The 12,113-nt window shown below is 42.6% G+C and overlaps 2 long non-coding RNA genes across 5 annotated transcripts; one reads left to right on the forward strand and one right to left on the reverse strand.

Annotated features, from left to right (window-relative positions):
- Positions 1-3,993: 3,993 nt before the first annotated feature.
- LOC121065098 lies at positions 3,994-9,175 on the reverse strand. The gene is made up of 3 exons (XR_005816884.1): positions 9,077-9,175; positions 5,385-5,885; positions 3,994-4,081 (listed from the first exon to the last, which is right to left on the reverse strand). It is a non-coding gene; the product is annotated as an uncharacterized LOC121065098 (long non-coding RNA).
- LOC121065097 lies at positions 4,072-11,246 on the forward strand. 4 transcript variants are annotated; one of them, XR_005816882.1, is made up of 7 exons: positions 4,072-4,236; positions 4,346-5,120; positions 5,814-5,888; positions 8,179-8,309; positions 8,548-8,703; positions 9,091-9,279; positions 9,696-11,246. It is a non-coding gene; the product is annotated as an uncharacterized LOC121065097 (long non-coding RNA). The 4 variants fall into 4 exon arrangements; XR_005816880.1 differs by lacking the exon at positions 5,814-5,888 and having other exon boundaries at positions 4,072-5,120; XR_005816881.1 differs by lacking the exons at positions 4,072-4,236; positions 4,346-5,120; positions 5,814-5,888 and adding an exon at positions 6,476-6,917.
- Positions 11,247-12,113: the final 867 nt, after the last annotated feature.

The raw sequence follows: 12,113 nt of genomic DNA on the forward strand, positions 1-12,113 counted from the left end.
GAACAGGGACATGAACAACAGGAACAGGGACAGGCTAACAGAACAGGGATCAGGACAGGAACAGCGACATTGATCGCCTAATGAAGATGGGTTCGGCCAAACTCAGCAAACCGCTCTAAGAAGCTCGTATCGTACAGAAAGCCGCTGGAAATAGGCGCACCGGAGCTGGAAGGAAGCTCAAGCTGAGAGAAGCGGACCCGCGCACACAACTGCCCCTCGCTGGCCGAAGGTAAGCAGTTGCGCATTATGAGGAATCATACGCCCTTAGAAACAAAGACTGTCCTGGTAACCTTACAGCTTATTCCCTTTATTAACAATCAGACAGTTTATGATCCTGAAACATGGGACCAAATTGAGGTCAAGGTGTGGGACTCTGCTACTAAAAACGACAAGGTTGCGGCGGGATTGCTCGGCACCTGGCAAACAATCTCTGAGGCCTTAAAGAGCCGTGTGCGACCACAATCAGAAACGTGTGGCTTGCCAGATAGTGAGGGAGCTGCGGGCTCGTCCACCGATCCTTCTGCTACACCATCGGCCCCCCCGCCGCTACTGCCATCGCAGGCCTTTGCTGTTACGCCCCCTGGTGACCTGGACGTTCCTTTTGATCCAGGTCCCATAGGCCCTGAAAAGGAGCCGGATCTGTTTCCCTTCGATGCGGGAGGAATAGGATACATAAGGCCCGAAGGCCGAGTTGCTTAAAAACTTAAAGCGAGACATATTGTTCCCACGACTAGCCCTGGAATTCTCCGGTGTTTGTAATCAAGAAAAGGAATGGAAAATGGAGACTGTTATATGATCTGAGAAAAATTAATGAAGTCATGGAAGATATGGGAGCACTTCAGCCAGGATTACCAACTCCAACTATGTTCCCCCAGTCATGGACATTAACCCCCAGTCATGGACATTAATAGTGATAGACTTAAAGGATTGTTTGTTAAACACTTGCCAGAATTCGGAAAACTTTGCCATGTTTATGTTTTAGTTGATACCTTTTCTGATTGTACATATGTATAGGCATACTCGGGTTTCTTATGAATATGTAAAATGTTCTATATACTTAGATGGTTTATATATTTAAAAATGTTCTATATATTTAGAAAGTTCGACGGTTCTGTGTGCGTGTTGGTAGAGTGTAGACTCCCCATGCACCCAGCGCTGTTTACTTGCCTTTTATAAATACTACTAAATTCAGAGTGAGTTGTATCTTCATTTATAACAGAAGGGACCTTAAAGATCATCTAATTCCAACTCCTGCCCACCCTCACCCCACACAAAACGGGCAGGGACACCTTCCACTAGACCAGGTTCTTCAAAGCCCCATCCAACATGGCCTTAAACACTTCCAGGGATGGGGCACCCATCCGTGATTCAGTATAAATTAAGTAAAAGAACAAATAAAAACAATTTATAAATAAGCCACTAGGGAAATTAGCTAGGTTCTTTATTTCCAAGTTCTTCAGTCTGGCTGATTTGAATACCAAAGAATCTCTTCTTCAAAATAGAAATGGTAAAACTACCACAAATCTGTACCCTGAGTGAACAAGAAAACTGTAAAAAGTTAATTTCTAAATCTAACTGTATGAATATTTCTCAAGCGATATTAGTAGACAGTAGCACTTAAAAAAAAATGAAAAAGAAACTGCTCAAAGAAAGCATAGGTCAAAAAGAACAACCACAAAGTGAAAACTACCCCCAAATCAAACTTACTTTACATTTCAAAGTGTAGCTTAGAAAATACACACTTTGCCTCAGCTTTCAAAAGGACTATGATGTTGAAAACGGGAAGTAAAAAAAAAAAAAAAAAAAGGGAAAATATAGTTAATAGGAATGAGGATTAGAAAGTGGAATTACCTTGCTGGAGGTATAGAAAAATTCAAGAATCCTATTATCCTCAATAAAATCTTGCATAATTTCTTTCCCAGAATTTGTAAGGGATGGCACACTAAATCACAAAGATAAAAAAATACTTAAGAGAATCTTTCCAGTGTGTTGTTGCATCATGAGTTACTTAAAGCTACTTGCTCACCCCTAGCCCTCTTCCAAATATGTAAGAAAAAAATCTCAATAATTTTCTTCAGACAGGACCTTCTGTGAAACTATTTTATTTGCAATTGCAATGGCAGGCATCCTGCAAGCAGGCGTGCACAGTAAAAGTTTATCATAACCTTATATTCCCTATTACTCGACACCAGATTTCTCCCGTTTCCTCATTGGCTGAGTACTACAGGTTCACAACCTACTCAATGCACTTCTATACCATATATGTACAATTTTATTTGACCAATCATTAATTTCTCCTTTTCATCTATTTATCCTACAATTTTATCTGAAGCAGACACTGCAACATTTAATCACTGGTCTCATTTTACCCTTTTATTTCCACCTGCATACAAAGTTCACTTAAAGTGAGAAAAATAAAGTAGCAAAATCAAGAGAGAGATAAGGCATCTTCCCCTACCTTTCCTCTGCTAACTAAAAGATAACCAAAGCTTCCTTTGCTAGTTAAACAGATTTTCTTTTGACTGTTATTGCTTTCAGGAAAGATGCTAAACAAAACCATCTGATGTGGTTATAAAAGAGAACAACTGTGTTGCAGAAAATTTGCTGATGGAGCATACCAAAGTAGTAGAAGAGTTCCTAAAATTCCGTAGGAGTTTCCATAGCTATTCTTCCATCATTTAAATGTATAAAATCCATTCTTATTCTCCACAGAAAAAATACTGAGTTTTAATTGTGCACTAGAAACAAAAATGAAATACTTTCCTTATTCAAAATACAATGCATCTTCTAGAAGTTTCCCTGAGTAACACTTCAGCAGCCTGCAGGCCAAACCAGGATCATCTCCAAAGTGAAAAAGTATACAAACATAGGATTCTGGTAGTATTTGAGGATTTCTATTCTACATCTGATGCACTCTGTATCTCACAGATTATAATCCAAGTCAATCTTGTGTTGGACACAGAATCCAGACAGTCTATGAAATTATGAAAATTTAGTCCTGCATGGTGTATTTCACACACATTATACTTTGCCTTGTTAACTGTTTAGAACCAAATGACCTACAAGCTTTTGTATTCTCCAGTTGCCTCAAGATGAGAACAAGATCCATGTGTTGTCAACGGAAAATAATTAATTAGGTGAAATTCTGTCACAGAATCCTACCGGTAAAGCCATGCTCTAGCCTAGCGAGGAAAGTAAAAAGCTGCCAAGGTCTGCACCCTAAGAAAAACTCCTTTCCAGTCCCAAATCTAGTGATCAGTTTGTGTGAGCATTTTAGTGAAATTTACTATCCAAGCATTTGAGAACAAGGCTTCCCTATAGCACTTCAGAGGTCATGTCCTACATTCATATATGACCAATCTTTAATGTATGGAAATGGAAAAGCAAAACAACAACCAAAGGAAATATCTATCTCATCAGGAGGCATAAGGGAAAAATAAAAATAAATCAGAAACTTTCCACGCTTCAAATAAATAATCTAAATAAATCAGGTAGGAAGTCATATGTATAATTTACCTGGGACACCTGAACAGAAAGACAGTGTTGGTGCAGCCTCACGTTGACTATTGTTTACAGTTCTGGGCTCTACAATATACAAAGGATATCAAGATACTTGAAAGTGTCCAGAGGAGGGCAACAAAGCTGGTAAAAGGGCTGGAACGCATGTCCTGTGAGGACACTTGGATTTTTTAGTCTGGAGAAAAGGCTAAGCAGAAACCTTATTGCTCTCTGCAGCTTCCTGGGGAGCTGAAATGGAAAGGGAGGTACCGGTTCTTCTCCCTGGTAACCAATGATAGAACGTGAGGGAATGGCACAAAGCTGTGCTAGGGGAGGTTCAGACTGGTCATTAGGAAAAAAATCTTTAACGGAACAAGCTTTCCAGTGAAGTGATTGATTCCCCTGTGTTCAAGAGGCATTTAGACAATGCCCTCAGTAATACGCTTTAACTTTGGTTAGCCCTGAAGGGGTCAAGCAGTTGGACTTCATGATCTCTGTAGGTCCCTTGCAATTGTTCCATTCCATTCCATTCCATTCACATATAACACCTGCTTTTACAACTCCAAGATCCAATGGCACAGCTCTGCAAACGTGTGCAGTGAAGAGACCAACTGTTAAGTTCACTTCTGGTAAGGCCTTAAACAAGCAATTCAAGCAAGATTTAAGTACCTACAACTAAGCCTGAGAATGAACATTGGAACGATTTAAAGGCACACCACAAAAAGGAAAGAAACATAGGTAAAATGTCACAACTAAATCAAAACGTAAGAAGAAAATCAGGTACTAAGCTGTATGGGCACACACACTAAGGAATACACGTTAAACTGGCTCTGTTCTCCTGATACAGTGCGTACGGTATCACCGCCGATCCAACTCTGTCAGAACATCCTGAAGTCAGTGGCAGCACAAGGACACGAAGCGACTCGCAGGCTGAGTCACCAAGTCCCGACAGTCCCGACAACTGGCCGCTGCCGCCGCACGGGGCGAAGAGCTGCTTAGTGCTGCCGGCAGTGGGGGCGGCCGGGACCGCTCAGCCGCGGGCCGCCGGGCTGCAGCGGCGGGGTCACCCGTCGTGGCCGGGCACCGCCGTTCCTTCGCGGGTCACCGGCTGCGCAGCGCAAACCCGCTCCCGGCCGTAGTAGACGGGCCGGGCCACGGGAGCCAGGAGCGTGAAGACGACGCAAGAGCTCGACGACGAGCGGCACCAACAGCGAGGGACGGAGCCGTTCCGCCACCTCGAATCGACGGGAGCCGCTGCCGTACGGCGCGGTTGCCCTGTCTCGGCACGGCCGCGGCCCCCCCTGCTGCGGCCCCACCCGGACCCGGCGGCAGCGCGAGGCCGCCCGGTGAGGCCTCCCAGTGGCGCCGCCCCAGCGCCCAGCTCCGCCCGCGCCCTCGGCCGCGGACCCATCAGCAGCCAGGCGCCGGCCCGCGGGGCGGCGGGTCGCTGTCCGGCGGGGGCGTTCCTTCCAGCGAACACAGACTTACTCCAGTGGCTCTGAATGGAGCAGAACCGAGGGAGGAGGAGGCACTGCGAGAGCGGCACGTTCGTGCTCAGCCGCCCGGATCCTGATAGTGGGAGCATGTTTGAACAAAAGTGCTTTAATAAACTCAAATGCAAGGTACGTACCTGTGAAGAATAAAGACACGTCTGCAATGAATGTACAGTATTCTTTAAAGCTTATTGAAAAATCTGGGGGGAGTGCTCACAGAAAACAAGTTAGCCTAAATTAATAAGATCACGGGATGTAACAGTGGGTGCTTAGATGCGCGGAGGCACCTAGTAACATGTCTGCAACAGAGCCTGAGCTACACGTTTGGAAGCTGAAGTTCGACAACTTCAGACAATAAAAAGGTGCAGTTCTTCAACTACTGAAACTACTTACCTGCGGTTTTGCTGAATTCTCAAATCAATCAATTGAAGCCAACATTCTTCTAATATGTTTTCACTGCAAAATGATGATTAGTTTTTCTGGTCTTTTCATGCAAGACAACTGCATTTAAACTGACTTTACACTCTGTGTGTCTTCTCTACGTGCTACAATACTGATTTATGTAAATAAAATTATATTAGAAATTAAAATGCAAATTTTACTACTGAAGCTAGAGACCCTGGCAAATGGAGTGATGAGCTCAGATCACAGGGGATCTGTTCCTCCAGCCTTTTTTCTGTGGGGAGACTTTAACTGGCCAGGCCAAGCATATGCATGTCAGATCATACTGGATGTTCAGCTACAATGAACTTGAATGCCACGCTATGCTGACTGGGGATTACCAATCTAGTCACATGTCAAAGTGCGATTATCTCATCACAGGCACCTTCATTGTTTATATCATCTCCTACATCTTTCCTCAGGAGAAAAGGATGGGAGTATTAGCTGAATATTCTGGTAAGAAAACAACAAAAACATGCTGGTACTCAAAGAATGCTGCTATACCAACAATATTGACTGTAGTGATTCTTCCTCTTATTCTCCATTTTAGACTGTTAATTTAAGGCACTTTTTCACTAAAAGCAGACAAAAAAAACTATAAGCATAATAGTGAAATTAGGCAAGACTAAATTTATATTCATGTTCCCACTCCCATACTTCCATTCAGATGTCAGTCCTGCTTGTTATAATAAAGTTAGATTTCTCCACAGCCACACTTGAAAAAAAAAATCTTTACAATGAATAATTACCATGAAGAACTGGGAGGGGAATGAAGGAGGCAAGTTTCTGAAGAGACTCCTTCAGTATCTGGGAGCAAAGCAAGGCTGAGAAGTCAAAGACAGGAGTACAATGAATTCTTCAATGATACGCAAAGCATGTGTTCACTGCATAAAAAACAAGTTCTATGCTGAGTGCCTGCTGGTAGCTATTACTTCTTGATACTGAGTTGGAATAAGAACAGGAAGATCTTGTTAAACAGCTTCAGACTAGATAGATAGGAGAAAGCAAAGTTGCACTTAACCCAGGTAAGGTAATATATACAAATAAAGTGTCTGGAACAGATCAAAAATGGAAGGGGCAGAAAGGGTTAGTCACAGATGTTAAGTCAAAAGGAGCCTTCACTGTCTTCTCTTCCACTATAGTAGTCCAGGGGATCTGAAATGCTAAAATAAGCAACTCAAGAGATCAAGAAAGATGTGTTACTATTCTCCTCCAGGTCCTGGGTCACGTCAGTTCATCTCTGTTTCTGTCTTCGGTGGAGATGCTGTGTCTCTGTTCCTGGTATACTGATAGTGATCATAGAAGGCCAACTGATCTTTATAGGATGGAGAGCCAGGGGCAAAGCGTGATAGCAAGGTCTCCTAAGCCGGGTTAGGAGTGTCACCAACCAGAACTCAGTCCCATAGTGACTGAACAATGATGGAGACAGGGTCAGCTGAGAGTCCAGACAACCAGACAAGCTTGTGGTGGCAAGGCAGGTCTGAGGTCAAATTGGGAAGTCTGACCACTGGTCAGGGTCAGGTCCAGTGATGGTGACCAGGTTCAGACACAGCTGATTGCTGGGCAGGCCCATAATGACAAAGCAGGTCTGAGATGAAGCTGGGTAGTCAGTCATGGTTCAGGGCCCAGATAAGCAGGCATGGGCATGGCTGTAGCTGGGCTGGAAACCAATATTCCTATGATGTAGCTCAAGCAGGACAGAAGGCATGGGCTCAAGGTGAAATGGAGATCCTGGGGCCCATGGACTGAAGGCTAGTGAGGGCCATTATGGCCTACTAGTGCACTTAGGGCCCTGATATTTACACTGGATATTCATGTTTAGTCCCCTCTCTTTCTGCGTTTCTCCTCTGCAAACTCTATGACATTTGTCATTCCTATCTGAGATTTATTCCATTGTCACTGCTAGCCATTTATAAAATGATGAAATTTGTGAATTTCAGATTCTAACAGTTACTGATATGGCTAAATAATTTTAGAGAAATGAAAAAGATTTGGAGAGACAACCAAGCATAAAATCATAGAATTCTTCTGGACTGCCCTTGTCACCACTGATTACTAAGAATCTTGTTCCTTGCTAATTTGACTTGCATGATGCAACATGTAGAGTGGGATCATACACCAGCTAGAAATGCAAACTAGGGAGTGTTTTTGCCCTTTCTCAGGGCAAAACAAGCCCTTTCTGCAGGTCACCTTTAGTTGGTGCTTTGGAAATAAAGACAAATATTCTCAGCCAGTCCAAATAAGAAAACAGTAGAGCTTGTTCCATCCTATCTTCTAATAACACTGACAATCTCCAAACTTTACTTCTCTCCAATTTCTCTTCTGGGAAATATATTATTTCCCCACAGCTATAAACAAGCTACTAGCCAGCATACTGTTGTAGAACAACAGCAGCAACTGTCTTTCCTAAGAACAAACGCTAACGTCTTTGCTAGTGTGAGCAATGGCACAGATAATACCTTCAAACAAGAACAAAGATAATCAAATTATAAGAGAAATGAAATGGTTGGATAAGTAATGACAATAATGCTATGAATAAAACTAATGCCTTTTCAGTTTCTACTTCCCTTTTAACTTGCTTACAGTTTTTGACCAGGACAGGCAGACAAAATAAAGCTTCAGTCCCTGAAGCATGAGAGGTGTACTTAGGGAGTGAGGACATGATGAAAGATAAACTTCTGTTAGGTCATGTTTTCAAGGTATAATCCAGCCTGAATAAATCACTGATGAGAATGGTTCTCAACAGCTGGCTTCCTGGCCATAGATTTCACATTGCTCAGTTAGAGGCAGAAATCCTTCCAAGCACAGGCTGTCAATTTCTTCCAGTCCTTTGTGATTTCCAGAGGAGAAGGATGAACACTGATATACAGGAGGCAGGTATTTATGTCTTTCTTGTGTATTTTGGCAAGGTTTGTCTACATGCTGTGCCAACCAAATCCTAGAATTGGACTGAGGACAATACAGCCTCAGACATGCCTTTCCATATTACAGTACACTTCTGCCCTTTCCTGCCAATTGTGCCAATGCACTAGTTTGCAGAGCCACTATATGAAATGGATCCAGAAACAATTCAAAAAATTTAAGAAGTTTAAAGAGAAAATTTTATTTTTCTCAGTTTATGGTGAAGTGGCAAAGGTATAGGTGCAAAAATACAAGATACAAACAAGTACACAATAATGCAGAGCATCTTCATTACTGTGGACTACCCAGGGAAATCCAGTAACATTTTTCATGGAATAATCATACTTTAAGCAGCTCCCTCAAGTTCTGGGTAAGTTCTTCCTGTCTCTTCCACCAATTGTTCTAGTTTGGGTTTCCTGCATTGATTCTCAGCTTATGCGTAATGTTGTCATCTCAGCTATTTAACTTCTTTTTTGTTTTCAGTATCCGCCTCATCCCTGGTAAGCCTATGTGCTGCAGGTCTGCAGCCAGAAATGGAACTTTTGTGGCTTCATGAATACTTTAATTGTATAGCTCCCTTGCATAAGATAGTGTTTTTATATACATTAATTTTACAAGAGAAATAACTTCATATAATTTCATCAAAATGACTTGATGCCATAGCATCACTTTTCTTCATGTATCTGCCACTGCTGCTATTTAAGTTCATACTGGTGAATATAAGTGTAATTTATGACACACACTTATTCTTTTGCAGGTCAGAAGCCTGAATGTCCTTAAGCAATAAGGAAAAGCAGAGTCACTTTCCCAAATGAGTACAAATTTTTAAGAACGAAGTGTCCACCATGTGTCACATCAAAATATATATATACATATATATATGCAGGAGTGGGACCACAGGTTACCATGTACCTGTTGCCAAATGCTGGAGGGAGTAGGGAGAAGTGTATGTATCTTTCCCTTCACCTAATGTGCATGGGCACATGTGTGTGTAATCTGCAAGCTCAACTAGGGTCCAGGAAACAGTATTAAAGGACTTGCATTGGTATTTGAGAGATCTGCAAGTGTGGAGTGCCTATGAGACAAGAGTGTGACTGTGAGCATTTGTTCACTAGTGGACAACAAGCTGGACTAGCCAGTAAGTGGGAAACAGGTAGGCTGGGTATATGGGCTCCAGATCTGGCTGGGGTATTGGACAGACATTGGAGACATGCTGATACTCAAGGGTTCCGTGAAAGCATGCGTGTACTTGTGAGTCTTGAGAGTGGGGAGTGTGAGTGCTTTCCCTTGAGAACTTCAATACTGATCAGCCAAATAGGAAAAACAAGACTTGACTGCCTGTATTGATTTTACTCCTTGTAGTGTTGAATGTGACTGCTGTTGATAGCAACCTCAGCTGAAGGCACCAGGTTTGGTTCCAGCAGGCAGGCAGAAGGAATCACGAGGCCCCAGATAGCTGGAGGACACAGCTACTTAGAACATTCCTTAATATTAACCTCCTCAGACAAGAAGAAAAACTGAACAGTTGGACCAAAACATGGTGTATGCAATTATAAGTGTAGAAAAATATGATCTATTATGTAACATTTTGCAGCCATTTATTCATATGTTTATTCATACAAGTGGTGAGAAGCTCATTCAGAGATTAAATAGGCTGCAGAACCATTGATCTGAACCGATGAGACTGATACAGTGTGTATTCACAAGATCTAACTGGAGGAAAAAAATGATACCTAATCAATAGTCAAGTATCATCAAAGTCCTGCCTTAAGAGTAGAAAAGAGATTACTGAGCCCTGCGTGTGGGAATATCATTGTTTCAAGCCAAAGGCCACTACAATCACAAGGTTCGTATACCTGTTTTGTCTTCATTCACTGTGTCTCAGTGAGCAGCAATCAGCCATATCCATTACTGATCACACAGACGTTTGTGCTGTGCATTGGTTCAGCCTACTGTATGACCTAGTTGAAATACAGATCCAGACAAAATTTCCTAGGATAGGGAATAGCAAGCTGCTGTGGACTGATGTAAGCAGAATGCAGAATAGCCTGCACATCTTTTCAAGTGGGTTCACTGTTACTTTGTTTGCTGCTTTCTCTCCCAGTGCTGAAGTCTAACAGCTGTAACAACTGCTGCAATCTGAAATTAGGTACACTTATTTCTGATTACTTTGTTTTATCCCACTGTAGCATCATGTCATTAACCCATATTATAAGCAATCTGGGGCAGCAAACGTCTCTTTCCTACTGGCTCTTTGTTTAAAGGCAGTCAGCATAAAAGAGCCCTGGTGAAGACATTAGTCACAAATAGTAATTATCTAAAGGTATTACTAAATTAATCCAGTATGAAAATGCATACATAAAAATAGTAAAAAAAATAAATAAATAAAAAAAAATAACAAATGCATTGAATGACAATTCCTTAAAAATAACTAGTATTATCTTGGAAATAATAAAGAAAAAATAAACATAACCAACCTTCTGAATAAAAAAGGCAGCGAAACATTATTAATAGTTGGGGGGGTGGCGATGTACATGAAGCAGGGACTGGACTGTGTGGAACTGGAAGTTGGCAATGGCAAAGTTGAGAGCCTCTGGGTAAGGATTAAGGGACGAACAAATAAAAGGGATGTTGTGGGAGTCTATTACAGACCACCCGGCCAGGATGACAACGCTGATGAATTATTCTTTGCGGAACTAAGAGATGCTTTGAGATCAACTCCCCTTGTCCTTATGGGGGACTTCAACTTGCCAGACATCAACTGGGATTACCACACAGCTGACATGAGCAAGTCCAGGAGGTTCCTAAAGCACCTAGAAGATAACTTATTGGTCTTTCTAGCTTTAATACCTTCTTTGCCTCTGTCTTCAATGCTAATTATGGGCTTCGGGACCCAGGGTGCCCTGAGCTGGAGAACCATGACGGTGGGAATGATAAACTCCCAACTGCCCCTGAACATGTGCGGGATTTGCTGCGCCACCTGGATCCATACAAGTGCATGGGTCTGGATGGGATTCATCCTCGGGTGCTTAGAGAGCTGGCTGACATCATCGCAGGACCTCTCTCAATTATTTTTCAACGATCTTGGGAACCTGGAGAGGTTCCAGTGAACTGGAAGCTGGCAAATGTACCAATTTTCAAGAAGGGCAAGAAAAAAGACCCTGGCAATTACAGGCCTGTCAGTCTCACATCAGTGCCTGGTAAAATTATGGAGAAGATTATCCTTGAAGTTATTGAAGCAAACCTGGGCGACAATGCAGTCATAGGTCCCAGCCAACATGGGTTCATGAGTGGCAGGTCCTGTTTAACAAATCTGATTTCCTTTTATGGTAAGATCACCCATCTAGTCAGTCAAGGGAAACCAGCTTATGTGATCTTTTTGGATTTCAGTAAAGCTTTTGACACAGTTTCCCATAGGATCCTACTGGACAAAATGTCCAGCATACAGCTAAACAAAAACATCATACGATGGGTGAGCAATTGGCTGATGGGCGGAGCTCAAAGGGTGGTGGTAAATGGGGACACATCAGGCTGGTGGACGGTCACCAGTGGGGTCCCCCAAGGCTCCATTTTAGGGCCAGTCCTCCTCAATGTTTTTTTTAAACGATTTGGATGTAGGACTAGAAGGTGTTTTGAGAAAATTTGCCAATAACACTAAACTTGGAGGAGTTGTGGACTCTGTTGAGGGTGGAAAGGCCTTGCAGAGAGATCTGGACGGACTGGAGAGCTGGGCAATCACCAACCGCATGAAGGTTAACAAGAGCAGGTGCCGCGTCCTGC

The sequence above is a fragment of the Cygnus olor genome, chromosome 2 (genome assembly GCF_009769625.2).
Source record: "Cygnus olor isolate bCygOlo1 chromosome 2, bCygOlo1.pri.v2, whole genome shotgun sequence".
NCBI classification, from domain to species: Eukaryota; Metazoa; Chordata; class Aves; order Anseriformes; family Anatidae; genus Cygnus; species Cygnus olor.